Source organism: Crocuta crocuta, unplaced genomic scaffold, assembly GCF_008692635.1.
Source record: "Crocuta crocuta isolate KB4526 unplaced genomic scaffold, BGI_CrCroc_1.0 scaffold188, whole genome shotgun sequence".
NCBI classification, from domain to species: Eukaryota; Metazoa; Chordata; class Mammalia; order Carnivora; family Hyaenidae; genus Crocuta; species Crocuta crocuta.
Window position 1 is genome coordinate 5,014,780 of NW_027532599.1, and position 23,133 is coordinate 5,037,912.

Here is a 23,133-nt window from a genome sequence, read left to right on the forward strand (position 1 = left end):
AAAAAACTAATTGAAATACTAGTTGAGTCATTTTGGTATAAAACTATATTCATAATATTTGTTTCCCCATGGTATTTGAAAGTAAATATGATGGTTGTTTTGTTCATTTGTTTTAACATTATATATGTAAAAATTATACATACACAGAATTAAAAAGAATAGTATATATTATATTATATTGTATATAGTTATATAATATAGTATATTATATATATAGGTTATATAAATATAATCCTATTTATTCTCTAGTTTCGAAAATTATTAATATAGCTGATCATCAGTATTTTCCTTCACATTCTTCCATTATTTTTTATGGAAACAAATCCCAGATCTCTCACTTGAACTTAAATACTGCAATATATATCTTTAAATTTACAGGCAATTTAAAAATAGCTGGGGTACCATTTTATCCTAAAATAATTAATAACTTGTTAATATGTCTTAACGATTTAAAATATCCAGTGTTAAAACTTCCAGTTGCATAACTGTCATTTTAATGTTTTAAATATATTTTAGGGCCACCTGGGTAGCTTTATAGGTTAAGCATCAGTCGACTGATTTCAGCTCAGGTCATGATCTCATGTTTCTGAGGCTGAGTCTCATGTGGGACTCTGTGCTGACAGCAGGGAGCCTGCTTGGGAGTCTCTCTCTCTCCCTCTGTCTGTGTCCCTCCTCCCATCATGTGTGCTCCCTCTCTCTCAAAAAATAAATAGTTTATTTTTAATACACAGATTCATATAACCATCTAATAGAGGAATATAAAAAATATTTCCCACTTTCTATAGCTGCCGAATTCATTTTTGTGTTGATGTTTATTCAATCAATTCCTTCTGAGATAACCATTTGGGTTGGTTCCAGCCTTTTCTATGAAACATAGTTCTTCAGTGAATAGCTTTGTTCATTTCTCTGTTCATATAGTTGACATTTTATATTTAATATAAATTCCTTAAAGTGAGATGTTGCATCAAACAGAACATGAGTTATGTGGGTCAATATTACCAAAGTCTCTTCCTTAGATATGTAGCGTTGATGTTCCCAACACTACATAAAAGAGCTATTTTCTCTCAGCCTTACCAATATAGATTGAGGTTCAACTTTTAGATTTTGGCCAATCCATCAGGTGAAACTTGATATTTCAATATATCTTGTTTGTTACTTAAGTTTTTTGTGTGTTTGTTTTATGTTTGTTTTTATTTTTCTCATTTTTTCAATATATTTTATATTTATTTTTATCATAAAATGTTGAGCATAGTTTGATTCTGTTAAGAACCATTTGCATTGCATTTCTTTTTCTGCAAACTGTTTTTTTCCTTCTGTAATTCTTGTTTTTCAATCCCCCTTCAGCCTTCCATGGGGTTGATGGTGTTTGTGTGCCTATTTTTAGAAGGTATTACTATGGTTGGAATATAACTTCTTGTCTGTGATATGTAACAAATGTGTATTTTCCCTATTAGATTTATCATTATTCTGTTTATAATTTATTTTACCATGAACTTTAAAAAATAAGTAATGTTAATTTACCAAATTTATCTTTCCCCTTAGTGCTTCTGGACTTGATACATAGCTAATATGGTTGATTCCTCATTTATAAGAATTGTAGATTGTAAAAATGATCACAATCTTTCACCCCTCCCATTAAACAAACAAACAAACAAAAAACCCAAAAAACGGAAATCTGTGATTCACCCCTTCAAGCTGAGTTGACCAAGTGACCTGCAATCTAATAGCTAATGAAACCAGTAAAGGCGACAGCCGCAGGCAGAGGCTGAAAAATCCTCTCACATTGGGAGTTACCCATTTCCTACCCTGAGACCCAGCCCAGTCCAGACAAGCCCAACCGACGCTGAGAGTCATATTTCTCCAGCTGTCATTCGAAAATAGGGATAGGCCATCTGAAACCAGCCCTCTGCAGTTAACTCATCATCCGACTGCAGACGTGATCAAGCCGAACTGAGACCCACTGAAGGCCAGCCCAGAGAAGAAAAAGTGCCAAGCAGAAAGAAGAGCCAAGTGGAATTTGTTCATATTTTGTTCCAGTTCTTTTATATTTTTGTTTTGTTTTGTTTTGAGTTTTGAATTTAACTCTGACCTATTTGAAATTCATCCATAGGGTGGGTTTAATTTTTAATTGACTATGGCTAATCAGCTATCTCCATGTCAGTTATTTGAATCTGTCTATATCTCCACTGATCTGAAATGCAAACCTTGTTGCCACATAGACACACAAAATTGAGAAATTAATGTTCTTAGTTTTCTATTCTGTTCCATTTGTAGATCAGTCTACTCGTGTCAGTAGCACACCCGTGTAATTGAATAGTCTTTAAAACATATTTTATCATCATTATTACTATTATTATTATTATTATTTTAGAGAGAAAGAGAGAGCCAATGTATGAGTGAGGGAGAGAGAGAGAGAGAGAGAAAATCTCAAGCAGGCTCCATGTTCAATAGGGAGCCCCCGATGCAGGATTCAAACCCACGATCCTGGGACTTGACCTGAGCTGAAAGCAAGAGTCAGATGCTCAACGGACTGAGGCCCCCCGGTGCCTCTAAACAGGATTACTTACTCTCTTCATACTTTTTTCAATATTTTTGTTTACTTTTTTTCTTTGCTTATTCTTCCAAATAACTTTTAATAGATAGCATTAAATCACAAATTGCCTCAGAGAAAACTAATATCTTTTGGTATTCGTATTGAGAATATCAATTGTCTTCCTATTTTTCCCCATCTCTTTTGTGTCAAATAGATCTTTGGATATGATAATTTTATGATTTTCTTTGTACAGGTTTTGGATGTCTTACTCTGGTCTGCTTTTTTTTTCTTTTTGAAAAATATGACTCCATTTTCACCATAATAAGATGTTCTATAAACACAAAATAGATGAGAGAGGCAAAGGCTTTTAATAGCTTTTACTAAGATGCAAGAGAAATAATATAAACCTCATATAATGTAATTATTGAAATAAAAATTGGGAACTGACAAGCAATTCTCAGATTGAAAAATTATCTCTTATTTAAACTCAGGATGTTCTGATACTCACATTGGGGCAAATGTATTTCTTTTTTTGACATCAAGTAGCATCATAACTGGTGTTGAAAATAAACTGTTTTTTTTTTTTCTGAGAGACCAAGACCTTTCTATAGAACATAATATTTTCTTAAACTTTTTCAGCCTTAATAGTGTTTATACTCATTAGTCTGTGCTCATATAGTGAAGAAGTTATTAGATAGAATGAATGGCTTTACAATAATGGCTCAGAATATATATTCTGCTCTAGTAAGCTTAGATACAAACATTTCCGTTTCATAGCAGATGGGATAGTCTCAGCCCCATGACAGTAATTATAGATGCATTTTGTACCATTACGGGTAAGCAAACAAGTATTAAACAGCTTCAACAATACATTTGTGACAAAAAAGAAGCATTTCTGTGCTAATGTGTCAGCTATCACACACAGTGCTCATTGCCATTAACAATAAAATTTTGGATTGATGGAACTCAGTAATGTGACAATGCACGTGGGAATTATACTACCCATTAATCATGTGTAATGTTGGAATACAGCAATCGCACGTTATGTTCGTTCTGAAAAACATGTTTCTGAAGACCTTTTACTTTCACTCTATTTCATGTGCTTAACAGAGAAGAAAGCTTATTTTCCATTATTCCCATTAACCACATGTTTTATCTAAAAAGTCAATAATAAACGATATAAAAAGGCATCTTGATAAAATATGGTGGCACAATCTTATAAAATTTCAGTTTTAGGAATGCATGAGAAATAAGGAAATCATTTACAATTGAGTTTAACTTTTAAATCAGCAATGGCTGTGTTTTCTTTCTTTGGTAAATCATGCATTGAAAAACCATTAATTTAACCAATGGATCCAGACACATTGCTAGGTTTGGTGACGTAGGCAAAGATAAACATACAATTTCTTTACTTACAGAACTTTCAGTCTAGTAAGGAAGATTTTTTAAATGGGTATATATTACATGTTAAAGTAATAAAAACAAATATTCTTTCAGTTATAAAGTATGTTAAGTTCTTTCAATTTCATCAGTCATCCACCATATAATCCTTAAACTGTGGTGCTTATGAAAAATGGAAAACATTCCGAATTGATTAAAATTTATAAGCAGTGGTAGGAAAATATAAGTACATAGGAAGAAGAAAGTGGATGAGACAAAATATTGTGACATACAACACCTATCACAAATTTCAAATGTAGACAATTTCATAGCTAAGGATCTTTGATTAATTTCCTTTGATTAGTGTAGTTTGTTTGTTTGTTGTACAATGAAGCATACAAAGAATTCTACAATCTTTTATGACATCTTTGCAGGTTAAGGATCTGCTAAAAACTAGAACACCCTCTCAGAGAAAACACACACACATATGCACACATGTACACTCACAAATACTTTGTCGTCCTTTTTCAAAATTATTTCAGTTCTAAAACCAGGGACAAGATGAAATAAGACTTGCCAGTATAAAACAAATGTACAAAGAGAACTCAAAATAACACAAATGTACAATTCCTTATTTTGAGAAGAGCCCATATTATATGGTTGTGTGTGCAAATACCTCAATAGATCAGATGACAGAATTCTGATCAAGGCCTCTTTTACTGCTCCACTTTGCCTTGTGAAATAGGAAGCCATATAATCAGTCAATTTCAATGAGATGGACAGGGATGTAGAATTTAATGTCAAGGAGAACATAGAAGGTATGAAAGAGTCACCCAGGAGAGAGGTAGAGTGAATAATGAGTACACGAAGTGAGATATGAGGACAGCAGTATGGTCACACTTGAGATTGACAGATTAAGGATACACTTCTGTAGTTATCCTGATTATAACCAACAGATCACTTCATAATGTGTAAAATATTGAGTCACTGTGCTGTAAACCTAAAACTAATATTATATGCCAATTACGCTTCAATTTTTAAAAAGTTTGAAAAAGTATAAAAGACATTTGGGAATTTTATGGAAATTTAAATGTTTAATAATACTGGGGACCTGGTGGCTCAGTTGGTGAAGCGTCAGACTTCGGCTCAGGTCATGATCTCATGGACCATGAGTTTGAGGCCTGCATCGGGCTCTGTTCTGACAGCTCAGAGCCTGGAACCTGCTTCACATTCTAGGTCTCCCTCTCCGTCTCTCTCTGTCCTCCCCTGGCTCATGCTCTGTCTCTTTCTGTCAAAAATAAACAGTAAAATAAATAAATAAATAAATAAATGTTTAACAAAACTGAGAAATCTAAAAACAACTATAATAAACAATGGGCATGGTTATATATTATACCTCAGTCAAGTTCTACTGCAGAGATTTCAATGTTTATTAGGCAGAAAGTTTTATTTAACCAGGTTACTCTGTCACATGAGCACCACAATGTGAACAAAGAAATGGAGTTGAAAAGAATATAAAAGGCAGTCATAAAATTGATTGGCCATGGAATTTCAACTTTTAAAAAGGTGAAGTGAATACAAGAAACTGAAGATAAAGTACCACTGGTAGAATTAGTGAACCTTAGGTATTCATGAAATGAATCGAAGGAGGAACTGTTCAGAGTGAGAAAGCTGGAGAAAATATCCTTAAAATAAAAAAGCCAATAGCCCACAAGTGGAATGCATGAAGTTTTGATTATGGACTGTGCATTACCATTGATTAAGACACAGATTTTAGGGTAACCATGGAGTCATTGGCCCTGGAAAGATGGAGGACAAGGTCATAGGGAGAGAGAAATTCAAGGCGCTAGCATCCAGACAGTTAGAGGGACCTACCACATAAGGAATGGAAGTCAATAAGATTTAAGTAAAAATAGATTTAAGTATATTAGAGTGAGTTAAAGTCCTTAAGGTCCGAGAGACAAAGGTTGCCATAACGAGAATACGTAAGGTAAGATTCAAGACCACGTGCTTTTATATAAGTTGAATGCAGAATGTTTTGAAACTGATATTCAGAAAGAGAGCACTTCTCAAATCAGTGTTATTAGAGTTGTGACGAAAAGCTTTATTAATCTACACTAGATCTTATTGAACTAAACTTACAAAAATAATCAGTGACTATTGTGGGTTGAATTGTATCCCCCCAAATGGTAGATGAAATCTTAACCCCCAGCACCTGTGAAGATGTTCCAACTAATTTGGAAATAAGGTTTTTGTAGATATAATTGTGTTTAGGCAGTCACTAGGGTGCACCTTAAGCCAATATGACTGCTGTTCTTATGAGACACAGGCATATAGACACATATGGAGACATGCACACAATTACAGAGGCAGAGATTGGAATGATGCATCCACAAGTCAAGGGATGCCACAACTGATGCCAACCATCAGAAGTTTAAAAGAGGCAAGGATTCCTCTCCACAGCATCAGAGGGAACATGGCCCTGCCCACGTCTTAACTTCTGATTTTTTACCTCCATAATTCTAAATAAGTTCCTATTTTTTAAGCTACTCAGTTTGTGGCAATTTATTACTGAAACTAACACCGTGGCCCAGAGATTTGCAGGGAAAGTGGGGTTCTCTGGAGTAAATCATCTTTTTTATCAGAGCAAGAAGCTAAAACTAAGAGATGGCATTGTGATTTTGGTGATAATTGTACTAAATTCCAAAAGGCAGAGAGGAAGGATGTCAGGAAAAGATGTATGTCTTCTCTCACTAGATATATTGACTATAGTGTTTTAAAATATATTCTCATCTTCTTTATCATATGACTTCACACTATGAGGACGTTAAGATACAAAACAGATGAACATAAGGTAAGAGAAACAGAAATAAAATAAAATCAGGGAGGAGGACAAAACATAAAAGACTCTTAAATTTGGAGAACAAAAAGAAGGTTGCTGGAGGGGTTGTGTGAGGGGGGATGGGCTAAATGGGTAAGGGGAATTAAGGAATCTACTCCTGAAATCGTTTTTCCATTATATGCTAACTAGCTTGGATGTAAATTAAAAAATAAATAAAAATATGGGGCATCTTGGTGGCTCAGTTGGTTAGGCATCCAACTTCGACCCTGGACATGATCTCACAGCTCGTTGGTTCAAGCCCCTCATCGGGCTCTGTGATGACAGCTCAGAGCCTGGAACCTGCTTCCAATTCTGTGTCTCCCACTCTCTCTCTGTCCATGCCCCCGCACACTCTGTCTCTCTTTCTCTCAAGAATAAATAAACATTAAAAATATAAATAAATAAATAAATAAATAAAAATAAAACAAAATAAAAATAAATAAAATAGGTTCTAATGTCACAAAGATACATATTATCTTATCCAAAAAATATAAAAGGCAAAGTTTAGAAACTGAATATAGTATTTGTTTGAGTTTCCTAGTATAGTGAATAGAATATGCCAGGCGTTTTTAAATCTATTAAAGGCTAGAAGGAAGTAATCATTTTTCTTTGAATAGACTTACAAAACCATAATGTCCTTATTTCTTTGTGAATAAGCAATCAATTTCAAGGAGATTGTCCACGTGCAAAACAAACGAAAACACCTAACAGGAATGGAAAGCAGCTAATACACACATTTCATTTTGCCATAGATAATTCCTGACATTATTTTTTAGCAAATTTATTGGAGAAAACAAACAATATTTAATTTCATTGTAATTCCCAAAGACAGATGGTAATAAAAATCTATCCATCTTCCTGTGCTCGTTATATGCTAAATTTATCTAAGGGAGATAATGTTGTTGTTAGTTCAAATAACTTGAATATAAACTAAACATTTCTTTTCTAGCAAAGGTTAAATCATCAAGGCAAATATTAGAAAATTAAGAACTATGTCTCAGGGTTAAAATGCTTCTTTGACACACACTGAAAAAATATTCTTTGCTGTATAAATGAAGCAAAGTTTTTGGTTACCATATTTATAGAAATATAAGTCATGCAGTAGTCTCTTCCACCATATAAAGTATGTTATGCTTTGGAACAATTTTTGTAACTGCCATCACTAACATTTATTTGAAGGGTGCTAGCTGTTGGGATTGTAAGGATATGTTCTTCTAGGCTTCAACATAGTAAATTTATTTAAGTTCTCTTCTGCACTAAATCTAAGTATATAGATATAGCCTTATGTAGAGTAGATTCTCAGTAGGTGATGTGAAAGCTCTTAAACAAAATATGCAAATGAACTACATTGTTCTTTGAGATTTGATCTCATCTCTCCTTGCTTCTATAGCATTTCCTATTGACACATTGTCCATCGCCATTTTTTTTCAGTTTGCTCATCTAAGGTGAAGAATTCCCATTCCCAATACCCGTGGCCCTCTCCATGAGGACTTCATCTGTAGAGATATTCTTAGACCAAACACAGGCCAGGTCAGAAGTGCTCTGGAGGTAAGGTTCCCAGGAGCAGCCCTCACCCAATAACAGACAGGAGTGGGTGAATAAAGTACCTTAACTCTCTTGTTCCTTGAGAGATGAAACCCTGAAGTGTGCTCCACACAGTATCCCAAGGTCTCAGTAGTACTGAGCACCAACTCCCTACAGTAGGAATTTTCTCATAACACACCCTGGCTTCCTTCTTTTCTTTGTTTCTCCTCCATTACTCAAATATATTACTTGAACTCATTCTTGTTTTAAGGTGTGTTTCTGGGAGATTCCAAACCATAAGACCTAGTAAACAACATCAACACTGGTATTTGCACCCCTTTTAAAAACATCATCAAAACCCATTTTCTACTTCCATCACGTTTCTTTTATTCTCAAAAAAATTTTTGATTTAAGTTCATCTACCTTATGTCCAATTGTTTTATTCCTTTTTACATCAGAACCCATTGAAAATATTTTTGGTGTTTGATTCCTTGTCTCCTTTTTTCCCTTAATTCCACCTCATTCAGGACTTGCCCACATGACTACACTTTACCCGCTCCTCTCAAGAACACATATAATCTCTGTACTGCTTAATTTAAGGGGTGATTTTCTGCTTTTAGTTTTTTTCTCTAATTGATACAGCACACTTGTATTTTACAGTGGATGACAGCTATCCCAAAAGGCAATTCTTAATCCCTGAAGCCTACTAATGCTAATGTGTAAGGAAAGAACAAAAAGGTCTATGTAGAGATGATCAGGTCAAGGATCTAAACAAAGAAATATTATTCTGGATTACCCAGGTGGGCCCTAAATTCAACCATGGATAACCTTATTAAAAGAAGTAGAGGGCTATTTGGTACATACAGAAAAGGTGACATGAATATGGATGCGGTGATTAGCATGGTGCGAACACAAGCAAAGGAATGAACCATAGTGGAAGCTGTAAGAGGCAAAGAAGGATCCCCCCCTCCCTCCAGAGCCTCCAAAGAAATGTGGCCCACATTTCAGATCCTCTGATCTCCACAACTAAAAGAACACATTTCTATTGTTTTATGCCTTCCAGTTTATGGTAACTTGTTACGGCAGTCACAGAAAACTAGTGTAATGCCCACTTCTTAATAATTTTGTGAATTTCTCATCTGATAATGTTGGGCTATTCCAATTTTCCATTTTTGATCCTCTTCTTTTGCCTAGCTAAATAATTTCCTTCTATGTCTTCATCAAATTTTGTGTTTAAAGACCATCTTTGTACCACTAATTTTAAACTTTTCTCCCAGACCAGATTGCTGTTTTGAGTTTCAAATCCATTGAACCAATTCATATCACAGATACCCATCAGTGTCCAAAAGCCAAATCCAGATCTTTCTTCCTTTAATGCTCTTCCTCCCCCTTCACCTGAAGTTTTCCCCTTCACTCAATGGCAACTCCATTCTTATTCTTGTTTAAGTACAAAACTTTAGAGTCATTCTATTTTTCTCTCTTTCATAAACATAATTAATATAACATCAAAATGCTCTTGGCACTACCATGAATATATACCTAACTTCTAATCTAAACTCTAATTGCTAATCACTCTGATTATCTTGGTCTAGGACAATAGAAAGCTTTCTTTGATTATCACAAGAGCCACCTTCTTCTTCCCTCAGTGTCTAGAGTGAAACTTTGAAATTATGAGCCAGTTGATGGATCTGCCTAAGACCTCCAGTGATTTCCTATCTTACACAGAGAAGCAGCCAAAGTCATTGTAATGGACTAGAGATCCTACATTTTTTTTTTGAGACAGAGAGAGAAAGGACATAAGAGAGAGAGTAAGCAGGGGAGGAGTAGAAGGAGAGGGAGAGAGAAAATCTTAAGCAGGCTCCATGTCCCGTGTGGAGCCCAATGCAGGGCTCAATCTCTCCACTGTTAGTAGGAAATAGAGTCAGACCCTTAACCACCTGAGTCACCCAGGCAGGCGCCCCTATGGATCCTACTTGATTGGCTTCTTGTTACCTCTCAAACTTCACCCCCTGATACTTTCCTCCTGATGATTTTCATCCAGCCACCTTGGCCACTTTAATAAATGAAGAATTCAAGAGTAGTCCTTTCTGAGACCCTTTGCTTGGACCGTTCCCTTTGTCAGGAATGTTCTTCTGGATATTTACCTGGCTAATATCCTGATTTCCTTCAAATTCTTGCTTAAATGTGATCTTTTAATGAAATCTATCTTTTCTATGTTATTTAAAATGAAATGACAACCAGCTTCTCATCTTATCTCCTCATCCCAGCATTCCTGATGCAATTAACCCTCCTCAAGTTTTCCAAAGTATTTATTATTTTAAACATACTATATTATGTATGACTCAGTCGGTTAAGTGTCTGACTTTGGCTCTGGCCATGTTCTCAGTTTGTGGGCTCAAGCCCCACTTTGGGCTCTATGATGACAGCTCAGAGCCCAGAGCCTGCTTCAAATTCTGTGTTTCCCTCTCTCTGCTCCTTCCCTGCTCTTACTAAAAATAAGCAAACATTAAAAAAATTAAATGTACTATATTATTTATTCATTATATATATTCAATATTTTCTCCTTGCACAGCAAAATATACATGAGCCAATAACATATATGTTGTATCTTCTTTTTTGGTCACTGATGTACCTATATCCCTATCATAGTGCCTTCACAGATTTAGCACATGAGAGATATTTGACTGAATGAAGGTATTGATAGAGGCAATAAACAAAGACAAATTATAAACATTTCCATTTATCATGAGCAAAGGGATTTTAGCCTATTCCTAAAGTATAAGAAACACTTTTATTTACATTTTTATTGCTTTTATTGTCAAAGCTATAAAAGTTGTAGACTTAAGACACTGATGGACTTAAAAGTCTTCAGAAAAATATACCTAAATGTACACAGATACTGGATTAAGTTATTAAACATTCATCCAGCCAAAGTCTTAATTATCTGGATTTATGATATGAAACAGATCTCTGAGTCTTTGGTTCTCATTTTTTAATTAAAATGTTCAGTCTTCTCATCTCTCCCACCTCCTTTGTATTGTTAAGTCAGTTTAACAGAAAAGTATAATCTCAAAATAAGTTATAAGTTTGAACCATATCTGGAGTATCTAACACAGTTCATTGGACTTAGGGGATCTGATATTAAGTACTGAATTGTGTTGTTACTGCTAATTGTCACAATGAATGATGCATATTATTACTTATGTTACATTCTGTATCAGAAGATAAAAATCTTCACTTATCCGGGAGAAAAGATGCATAAGACCAGATGGGTATAAGAATTAAAAGGTAAGTTATGATGACCATTGTAATGAAAAGTTCATACTCTTTGAAATGGATATAGGTGCTTTATACTTAAATGCTTTCTGAGCAGAAAAGTGGGTATGCATGTTTTTAAAATGTGGGACAATACTTTTATCTGTTTACTTAAAAATATTGCTTGGCTTACAACTATCCAAGTCAAACCAATCTCATATGTGAAATTGATTTGTTCTTTAGGGGGCTAATTGTGACTGTATTGAGGAGCCTGAGTGGCTCAGTCCTTAAGCCTCTCACTTCTGCTCAGGTCATGATCTTGAGGTTTGTTTGTGGGTTTGAGCTCTGCATCGGGCTCTGTGCTGAAGGCCAGCTCGGAGCCTGGAGCCTGTTTCAGAATCTGTGTCTCCCTCTCTCTCTGACCCTCCCCTGATCACGCTCTCTCTCTCTCTCTCTCAGAAATAAAGAAACATTTAAAAATTTTAATTTGTGACTGCATTATCCCAACATCCCCAGGAAAACAACAGTCTACTAACTGCATTTTTCTAGATTAGCAAACATTTAATAAGATTAAAAGGGGGCTGAAATGAGTTATAACCTGTTACAACTGATTCCACTACTTTCTTTTCCATATCTTCAGTGCCAACCCTCACAAACACATTTAATAAGAAAGTGACAGAGTAGTGATTTCTTGATAACTTATGATAATGGATTTTATTCATCTATGTTTTGATGTGAAGAAAGAACCTGTCCACATATCTCAGTTCATAATCTGGGTGCAGGTGTATATAGGAATACTTGCTTAATTTTCATTCGAAAATGCTCATATCAAAGCACAACAAAAAGAAAACAACATAAAACAAACCCTACAAAAGTTATTTGTATCAGGCAGGTGGTTTCACATATTGCTTCAAGATATCAAAGGAAAAATATGAAGCACTACCCTTGTCTTCCTGATTGTATTATGCAGGTTAGAATAACATTGAGAACAGCACTGAGAAAGAAACACCTTATCACAATAAATATTTTATGTCTCTCAGAGGACAAAATCAACACAGCTGGGTGCAGAGGAACAAAGGTGCTCGGCAATGTTCCTTAGCTGAATCGCTATACCCTTTCCAGAGTGTTGTCAATTATCACAGCATGAGTAGGCGTAGAGGAACAGCCCATGTTCAAAATTAGTCACTGGGCCATGCCCAGCTTCAAGGGAGCCATGCCTGACTTCAACATATGACCTATACGTTGGGCTGTAGATGGACTGCTTGGTGAAAAGTACTCTGTATGCCTCACTGAATTCAAGTTATTTTATTTATTTTTTTTTTTATTTCTAGGAGAGAGAGAGAGACAGCGTGGGCAGGGGAGGGTCAGAGAGAGAGGTTGACACAGACTCTGAAATAGGCTCCAGGCTCTGAACTGGCAGTCAGCACAGAGCCCAATGCGGCGCTCGAACCCACGAACCGCGAGATCATGACCTAAGCAAAAGTCGGACGCTTAACCGACTAAGCCACCCAGGCGCCCCTCAAGTTATTTTTTACACTAACTTTCTTCCTTTTAAAATATTTTGTGCTCAATGAAGTATATCGACCCGATAACAATGAAACTTTCTCAGAATATCATATTGACTGTAAAGGTCTTATCATTCCTAAATATCAAGTTAGAATTGCAAGTCTTCATACTCTAAATGATTCAATATTCATAGGAAGTGTATTTTTGTTCTGTTAATTCTTCAAATGTTATCTAGCTGAGTGGTATCTTCAATGCATATGTACCTGAATTCACATAGTGCAATGACCCAATAATCGTTTTTTTTTTTAAATGTTATTTATTTTTTGAGAGAGATAGATAGAACATGAGTGAGTGAAGAAAAAGAGGGAGGAAGACACAGAATATGAAGCCGTCAGCACAGAGCCCGAAGCAGGGTTTGAACTCACAAACTATGAGATCATGACCTGAGCCAAAGTTGGACGCTTAGCCTACTGGGCCACCCAGGTGCTCCACAATGCTCCAAGAGTCTTAAAGCCAGTCTGAAATTCTAGAGGAATAATTATTTTATAATAACTACTGCCCTGTCTATGAATTATATGAGTGAGTGTGTGTGATATAAGTGTGTATGTGTTAAATTATATCTTGCCATTTAAATTTCAAGTAACATATTGCTTAATATAATTATTTAGAAATATCTTAATTAAAGGTTTTAGTTAAAATATGTCTTAAATTATAGTTTAATTTATGTTAGAAAATTATATTTTGAGAATATATTTCCATGAGTCACAGCTAAGGATATTATCTGGCTAAGAATATGAAAAACTATGAGCATACCACAAAATTTCAAAGTTAGAGTTCTAAAGTATTAAATTAATGGTGAAATATAATTCAGAACATCAATTCATCTTTAGGTTTTTAATACAAAAGAATGGATGCATAGAAAGAAACATGATAGACTACAACCTTTAAGGTAATGAGTTGATAATAATAATATTAATAAAAACGAGGAGAAGAAAGAGAACAGAAAGGAGGAGGAGGAAGAGGAGGAAGAGAAGGAGGAATCGGCTGTGGAGAAGCACTTTTCATTGGCAAGTTAAAATTCTTTTTGTGATGTGTTCATTTACCAACCTCCAATATACAACTTGGAAACAGGAAGTGTTAACATTTCTGAGTTATCTTGGTGACGTGAATAAAGAAGGAATTATATAAAAAACATACAGAGTAATTAACATAGTAGCACCCTCCCCAAAAGTGGATATGGTCCATGACTTTCACAATTTTATCTATTGAACGTCTTTCCCACCAAGCTAATTCAAATGTTAGTTATACATAGTTAACTTCAGTCATATGTGGTTATGTAAATTAGAAGAATTTGCATGGGCAGTGTTTCCTGTCTATGAAATGTGAGGGGCAAAAAATTCTCTCTTAATCTGTGTCCAGATCCATAAATCTCCTTCTGCTCTACCTTAGATAGTTAGATCATCCACCAAATCAAAAGTCACCAGAGGTATATTATTTTGACCCATGTACCTCTTCACTAAAAATCCATTATGCCAATAAATATTTATTACACAACTATTTTATGAAAAATACTCTATGAAATTGATACCAAACAAGGTTAGGACATCCTGCCAAAAACATAGATGTGCCATCTGCTTTCTGAAACTTATCTTTTGATGCTTACAGAAGAGAAAAAATATTAAAGTGAGGCAAACTCTCTCTGGGAAAATTAAGAGCACGGTACCTGATGATCAATTATCTTGTCCATTTATTCACATCACAGAATTCATTGCATACTAAGCATGTGCCAGGTACTGTGTTCATTCCTAAGAATGTAAAAATTAAAATGTATCTCTCACATTCTGATCTCAAGAAAAGTTTAGTGTTTGGCTTTAAACAAATGTAATAAAATAATGTAGTTAATGCAAAGAAGATGTTTTCTTTAATGTTTTTAATGTTTATTTTTGAGAGAAAGAGTGTGATCTAGGGAATGACAAAGAAAGAGGGAGACAAAGAATCTGAAGCAGACTTCAGGCTCTGAGCTGTCAGCATGCACCCTAATGTGGTGTTCTAACTTATGAACCATGAGATCCTGACCTGAGCCGAAGTTGGATGCTTAGTCGACTGAGCCACCAAGGCGCCCCTGAAGATGTTTATTTAATACAGTGAGCCCACAGGAAAAAGAATTCCTTTATTAGTGAGGGGGTAAGAAAGAAACTTCATAGAGATGATAGCATTGGATTAAGAATTATAAATAAAAGAGACAGATTTATAAGCAAAATAAACAATATGTACTGAACATAAAAGAGACTAGTAAGTTCAGAAAGGAAGCCATAACCTACATTTTGAAATAAATTTAAGGGGAGAAGAGGTAATTGCAGGAGATAAAAGCAAGATCCTCAGTGTTTTCTAGGCAAAAGTTCAGATACTGGGAATTCTTGGTACATGGAAGAGGAAAGATTTCACATTCCCCTTAAAATTCTTCTCTAGTGATTGGATTCTTGATATTAACATTGTCTGAAACAGATTGAGCTCCTAAGAGAAAAAGTGTTTAGTTTAAGAGTCCAGTGCTATGGAATAGTAGCAGAGGTATAGTAAATCATTACACAGATGGGTGTGTACCTATAAGATAAATTGTGAGCTGAAGACTAAAATTGACATCTCAGCTTATTTGTGGTAAATGAATAAATCATCACGGGTGAGAACAATTAGAGAAAGTATATGAGATAGTCTTTCTTCATCTATATTTTTAAAGCTTTATTGAGATATAATTCACATACAATAAACTACACTTACTTAGGTGTAAAATTTTAAGTATTTTGACATATGTATCACATGTACATGAGTGAAACCATCACAATAAAGAAAATAGAATGCATTATCAATCTCCAAAGTTTCCTTGTGAGCCTTTGTAATTCTTCCCACCATGCCTTACAGACTCCCTCTTCTCTGTCACCAGGGAGCCAATCAAGTGAGTATAGTGTTGGTGTTAAAACAAATAAATAGTCTAGAAATAAGTAAAAAGACCTACTGATTTTTAACAACTAATTTTTCAAAAAAGTAGAAAGCCAGTTTTCATGCAGAAAAGACAGTATTTTAACAAATGGTTCCAGACAAATTATATATTCTATATATTTTAAAAAATATTTTCTCTATGTCTTGCACTATGTTAAAAAGAAAAAGAAAACAACTCAAATGGATACTAGGCCTAACCATAAAACCTGAAATTATTAAGCTCAGTGAAGAAAACTGACTAGAGCAAAATATTTTTACCTTGTAATTAGGAAGATATATTAAATACAATGCTAATAGAACAGTAAAAGAACCAAGTGATAAATTTGACATCATCAAAATTAAAACTTTTGCTCTTCTAAAGATAATGTTAAGAGAATGAAAAACAAAAGAACAGATGATGAAAACATCTGCAAACCATTGATCTGATAAAGACCTTTATCCATAACATAAAAATTCCTAAAACTCCATAAAAGAATATTTCTTAATATAAAATGTCCAGTATTTGAGTGGATACTTCAATATAGAAGATGTGATTACTATGGTAAGTCATATTCACAAAGTGGGAAATATCTTCACTTTCCCCTCAATTATTTCAGGACTCTAAAAATTGTCTTAAAATAAAGAAAAAAAAGAATATGATGGCAAAAAAAAAAGCACATGAGAAGATCTGCTGATAGAAGAATGGGTAAAAAAGATGTGGTATATTTATACAACAGAATATTACTAAGCCTTAAAAATGGATGAGATCTTGCCGTTTATGAAAAGGATATCCCTACAGTGTATTATGCTAAATAAAATAATTCAGACAGAGAAAGACAAATACCATATAATTTTATATTTATGTGGAATCTGAGAAATAAAACAAATAACAAACCAATAAAATAGAAACAGACTCATAGATTCAAGAACTGTTGGTTACAAAACAGGAGAGGGATTTGTGGGAGTGGGTGGGCTGGGTAAATAGGTGAAGGGTATTAAGGGGTACAAATTTCCAGTCATAGAATATGTAAGTCATAGGGATGTAATGTATAGCATAGGGAATATAGTCAATAATATGGTAATATGGTTGTATTGTGACAATGGTAATTAGGCCCCATGATGACCATTTCATAATATATGAAAATATTAAATCACTTTGAAACTATAGGGCATCTGCGTGGCCTAGTTGGTTGAGCATCCAACTTTGGCTGAGGTCATGATCTCGCTGTTGGTGCGTTCAGCCCCGAGATGGGCTCTGTGCTGACAGCTCTGAGCCTGGAGCCTGCGCTGGATTCTATTTCTCCCTCTCTCTCTGACTCTCCCCCACTCATTCTCTGTCTCAAAAATAAATAAACTATAAAAAAAAAAAAGAAACTAATGTTATTAAATGAGAATTATCCTTCAATAAAAATGCTGAAAACCTTCAGTCACTAAGGAAACTTGGCAAAGGGCACTGAGTTTGGGAAATCTGAAATTGACATTTCAACCCAAGTAATGTAACTTGGTAGCATGTACTTAAAATTTCAGTTAATTATCCTTTAATATAATCAGATACTTGGAACGTCAAATGACATTTTTTTCCTCAATCCAACTCCTAAGTTGTGTTCATCAGACACTCGTGTATACTTCTGTCTTTATTTGAATGTTCCAGTTTCATCACTGCAAAATAAGGAAATAGTGTCACCTAGCTCACTGGTTTGTTTTAAAGATGAAATGATTCAATACACATACATGTTTATATACAATGTTTCCTACTGCAAAGATTCAGCAGATAATAGAGCTTATGATTTCTGATAGAAGTCATTCAGAAATTAATTTGTCTTATCACTTATTTCCTAGACTGTAAAAGAGAAGAGTAACTACATTGGGGCATTAGTCTACCTGAGCTGCCATTAACAAGGAAATGCAGACTGGTGGCTTAAACAACAGAAATTTATTGCTCACAGTGCTGGAGGGTTGTAACGAGTAACAAATTTCATCATTTGTCTATAATAAATTTTGAGATTTATTTTGTTTAATGTTAAACCAATTATGCCTTATGCATGTTTTGATCCATTTTTGATCCTTGTCAAACAGATGTCCTTCCATATACCACAAACCTATTTTCATTATAACTTTTATTAAGAGATCTTATTGAAATTCATCTTCTTTTTTAAAATATTTATTTGTGTGTGTGTGACAGAGAGAGAGAGAGAGAAAGAGAGAGGAAAGAGCAGAGAGATACAGAGACAGAATGCAAAGCAGACTGTGGTCTCAGAGCTATCAGCGCAGAGCCCAATGCGGGGCTCAAACTCACCAACTGTGAGATCATGACCTGAGCAGAAGTCAGATACTCAGCTGACTGAGCCACCCAGATGCCCCGAAACCCAACTTCTTTTAACGGAACAATACGTTCACATAAGGAAATTCATACTCCATCCTTAATTTAACATTATCTTCCATTTACATCTCTTCCCAACACAGCATATTGCCAGTTTTTAAGGTTTCCTCGGTAAAAAACATATTGTCCAAATGTTTCTTATAAATACCAACAGTAAGTTTAAGGAAGAAAAATAAAACATCAAATTTTTCATGAATATTTTATGGCTCTGGAACTTCAGATTCAATTTGCATATAAATCTATAGGGTGGTAATTATGAACAAGGAAGTAGAAGTAATATATATTAAAAACATGAGGTAATATATCATAAATGTTTACTAGTCCTACTTAAATGATAGTTAAGCCATGAAAGGTGAGGGACAACAACCAAAAAGCAACCCTAACAATTATGTATAAAGACTCTCAAATGTTCTACTTAAAGCTAGAGACATAATTTTTTCAAAGTTTGTACTGTTTTTGCCTACATTTTAAAACCAAGGAGACTATAACTTTTGAACCACAAAAGAATTCTAAAAATATGTCAATATAATTTTCAAACCCTGATGAAACAATAAGAAAAAAACAGACAACAGAAAATTGTGTAGCTCAGTAGTGTATCCAATTACGTGGAACAATGTATCAAACTATGTTTTTCATTTTTAATGATCATCTTAAGAAGCATACATTTTATTACACTTTGTATCTAAACAAGGTAGTTCTTGAGAATTTCAGTACAACTTTGTGTAGATGTTTGGGCTCAATCATAAAATCAATTGAATTGTAACTAAGGGTGAACAAAGAACACATTGAACTTCACTCCCCACCCCTGTGCTTGGGAGATTACACATCAAACACAAAATTAATTTGTAATATTTATAAAATATAATTCAAAACAGGATCTGAAAAGAGCTTTCTAGAGTCTGCTATTGTACATAAATTGTATACTTAGTATTATTTTAGAAATTAATACCTCATAGGTCACTAGATAAATGTATGAACTGTAAAATAAATAGAACAAAAAATAAATTGTGTATTTATCATGCCCTTTAAATATACCCTTCCATATTTACAAGTGACAGTGAATGACAAGACAAACACACATTGTTTTCCATGACATATTTCCATCTTAATTAATTATATTAAGGCTACAAAAAGCCTATTTCCAAAATAGTTTGTATTCTGAGCCTCTGGTATACATGGATTCTTAGGGGCACTGTTCAACAACAATGATAACAGTATTATGTTCTTTGAAATTAAATATTATATAAAGTGTCCCATAAATTATCCATGTTTTGCAGAATGTTATAAAATATTATGCTATGACTTGTCCAGCAATATTGTTTTGTTGTAGTTGTTTTCATTGTGGCTATTGTTTAGTTATTTACATTATCTTCTTAGTAATGAGGTATTTGCATTCTTATAGACATAGTCAAAGGTTATGAATCAATTGGAAAGTGAGTGTTAATGGATCAATGCCAACAGATTATACTATTGACTTGCTTTGTTTTTGACCAAATAGTTTAATTTTTTCAGTATCTTGAGTCAATTTATCTCTGCTTATAACCCCAGCCTCACCCTCTACTTTAGGAAGGCATTTCTTACAGGATCCACAGGAAATTAACAGACATGCTGTGAATAATATTCTTTAATTAAATCTAGTCAGAGAAAAGTGGGTTCAACAAAGCAGGTTTCTTTACCATAAAATTTCAAATAGCTTTTAATTTGCTACACTGTGTTATGATACTCATAGAATGAGATTAGTTAGGCATTGTTTTACAAATTTATTAGAAAGTGAATTCTCACTGGATGAACTATCTCATATAACTGGGCAAAATGTTGTTTCTGTTCCATCCCTCAGGTAGTTGATCAATAGGACATTACTTCAGTATGTCCAGCTCCAAACCTGTGATCGAAGTTTAGTAACTGGTCTTCTCCCTTGTTTCTGAGTTTAGAACTTCACTTTTTGCCATTGTATGGATTTCTATCTAGAATCCATGTTCAGAAGATCTCATCTTGGTAAACTAAGAACACCAAGTCATTGACAAGGGAAGTCTTGCTCTGCATTTGTCAGTCTTTCTTTTTAAGCCATGCTATACTCTCACCCCAAAATTGTGAAGTTTCTTAATTTCTGATTACAGATTGTGACTGTTAATTTTATGTGTCAACTTGACTGGGCCAATGGATTCCTGGACAGCTAGTAAAACATTATTTCTAGATGTGTCTGTGAGGGTGTCTCCAGAACAGATTGGTATTGGAATCCATACACTGAGTAAAGAAGACCACTGTCATTAAAGCAAGTGGGCATCAACCATTCATCCACTGATGGCCTGAACAGAACAAAAATGCAGAAAAGAGCAAGTTTACTCTCTGCATGAACTGAGTTACCCATCTTTTGCTGACTTTGGACATCTGCATTCTTGGTTTTCTAGTCTTCAGACTTGGACAAGGACTTAACATCATTGGCCTCTAGCTGTTGGAATTTTGGATTAAGATGAGTACTTACATCATTGACTCCCCTGGTCTACAGGCCTTTAGGACCAAACAGAAATGACACCCCTGGATTTCCTGGCTCTCCAGCCTGCAGACAGCAGATCATGGGATTGCTCAGCCTCCATAATTGGATAAGACAATCCCTTATAATAAACCTCTTTCCACATATCTGTGTAGATCCCATTGGTTGTTGTTCTGGAGACCTGGCTAATACACAGACCTTACTATACATTATATACTCAATACTGTCATCTTGACCATCTTCCAAGACAATACTAATTCTGCTAGAGCACCCTCATCCCACTTGCCTTTAGGGTTTATTACCATACAGTAGATCTCCCCATGGACCTTGTAACCGTAATCTCATATTATTCCATCTCAGGTTTTAAAATTTAAATATCTAACTCTTTTTCTTATTTTGTATCCTTCCAGAAATTTCCCTCTTCATTCACATAGCATCTCCCCTCTGCCTAATTCTATTAAATCTAGCTCCCTTTTTTAATCACTTCCATCAACTACCAAAAGGTTCTTGCTTAAAATAAAATAAAATAAAATGGCATATCATTGTACATTTACCCCCAAATGAATTATTTATTTCTTCGGTAAGCATTAATTGAACAATTTTAATACGCTAGTAACAGATATTCTAGGAGCTGAGAATACAGTGATAAAACAAAAAGAGATTACTTAGGAGACATTTAGTGGAGGAAAAGGGTAATATAAACAATATAAATATAGTATGTTAAAGAGTGCTATGTTAATGAGCAACAATTACGTCACCAAAGAGGATACAAAATGTCCAGGAAGCAGGTTAATATTTTAGGGTGGTCAGGAAGCTCTTCACAAAGAAGGTAACCTTGCATAAAGACTTCAAGGAAGCCAGGGAGCCCGTGTGCTTATCCAGATGAAACTCGGTGAAAAGGAACAACGACTGCAGGAGGACTTGTGAATAATGCCTAGTAACTTTCTTCTGACACTTCAGTGTAATGATGATAGAAAGGAGATGCAGAAAACTGTCAGAGAAAAAAACATGGCTTTCTTAGGAAGGAAAAGTCAAATAGACTATATAACTTCTAAAATTGTTTTTTCTGAGTTGTCAGTATTATTTCGGGTTGTTTTTGTTTGTCTGGGGTGTTTCATTTTTGGTTCCACCTAGTTCCTCCCTTTTATGCTGTGATTTTCTTCAATAGCCATGAGATCCCTGTGAAGTATTTTCCCCTGAATTTATGAGCTGACTTTGAGTACAGTAAATTGGGCAGTGGGAGATCGGGTGTTGATGGACTGACTGCATCTCAGGATGAGTAAGGAGGAGTAAGAAGGTGGGTTAGATGCACCTACCTCCATTCCACTGCCAAATAAGGAAGGCTTTCTTCTGGTTTCTATGCTCATCATCCAAGAAAAATGGCTCCCAGAAATATCTATAAATAATTTTGAGGTGTTTTTCTTATTTTATCCTAAGGGCAATAATGCAAATCCAGGTGAGTGTGTGTGTGTGTGTGTGTGTGTGTGTGTGTGTGATGGTGAGGGGGGATATGGTGAATGGGGCAGACATTTCACAGTCAGATTTGTAAGGAATTTTTGTTTTGGACATCTCTGAAGAGTTTCTCAGGAAGAAGCACTCCTATAACATCTCCTTTGCGTTTTCTGGGATGTGGCTGTACCCATTCGGTTCTGTCCACTGTGTCTGTCTATCATCTTTCCCTTTTCTTAATATTTTGTCAAAGGACCATAGACCACTTCCACTCAATCATTTCTAAGGCAATTGAAATTCAATCCCCTTCTTCACTTCTGTTGTCATTTAGACAAACCTCCAGGGGAAGACTTTTCTGTTGGTGAAGAGGGTTTCCTGATCCTAAATAGTACAGGATAGTGAAATACAGGACTGGGAACATGTGAACAGTAGCAGTTATTAGTCATGTATTCGTCACAGTCTGAGGGAGGAGGACACCACGTGTGCAATGCAAGGCTACAGAGGACGAGAGGGGTGCATTGTGAAACAGGGCTCTGAGGGTGGGCTCTGTATTAACGAGGAGAAGGGGTCCTGTCTGGTTCCTACAGGAGAATGTGATTGACTTGTTTGAATACTTCTTGAACCAGAAGGAAGTTTGAGGACCAGATGGGGTCCAGGTGGTCCAGGTGATGGAGGACCTGGCTGGGGAGGGAGCCTTTTCTGTTGGGTGGCAGCATATCTATTGAAAAGAGGCTCATAGGCGAAGGCAGCACATGGAATTC

At 35.1% G+C, this 23,133-nt stretch overlaps 1 long non-coding RNA gene across 2 annotated transcripts in view; it reads right to left on the reverse strand.

The window, feature by feature from the left end:
* Positions 1–21,663: 21,663 nt before the first annotated feature.
* Positions 21,664–23,133, reverse strand: part of LOC144244773 (uncharacterized) — a 64,906-nt gene continuing 63,436 nt past the window's right edge. For both annotated transcript variants that reach the window (XR_013339062.1, XR_013339064.1), the window contains one exon: positions 21,664–21,914. This is a non-coding gene — a long non-coding RNA (uncharacterized LOC144244773). The remainder of the gene's footprint in view (positions 21,915–23,133) is intronic.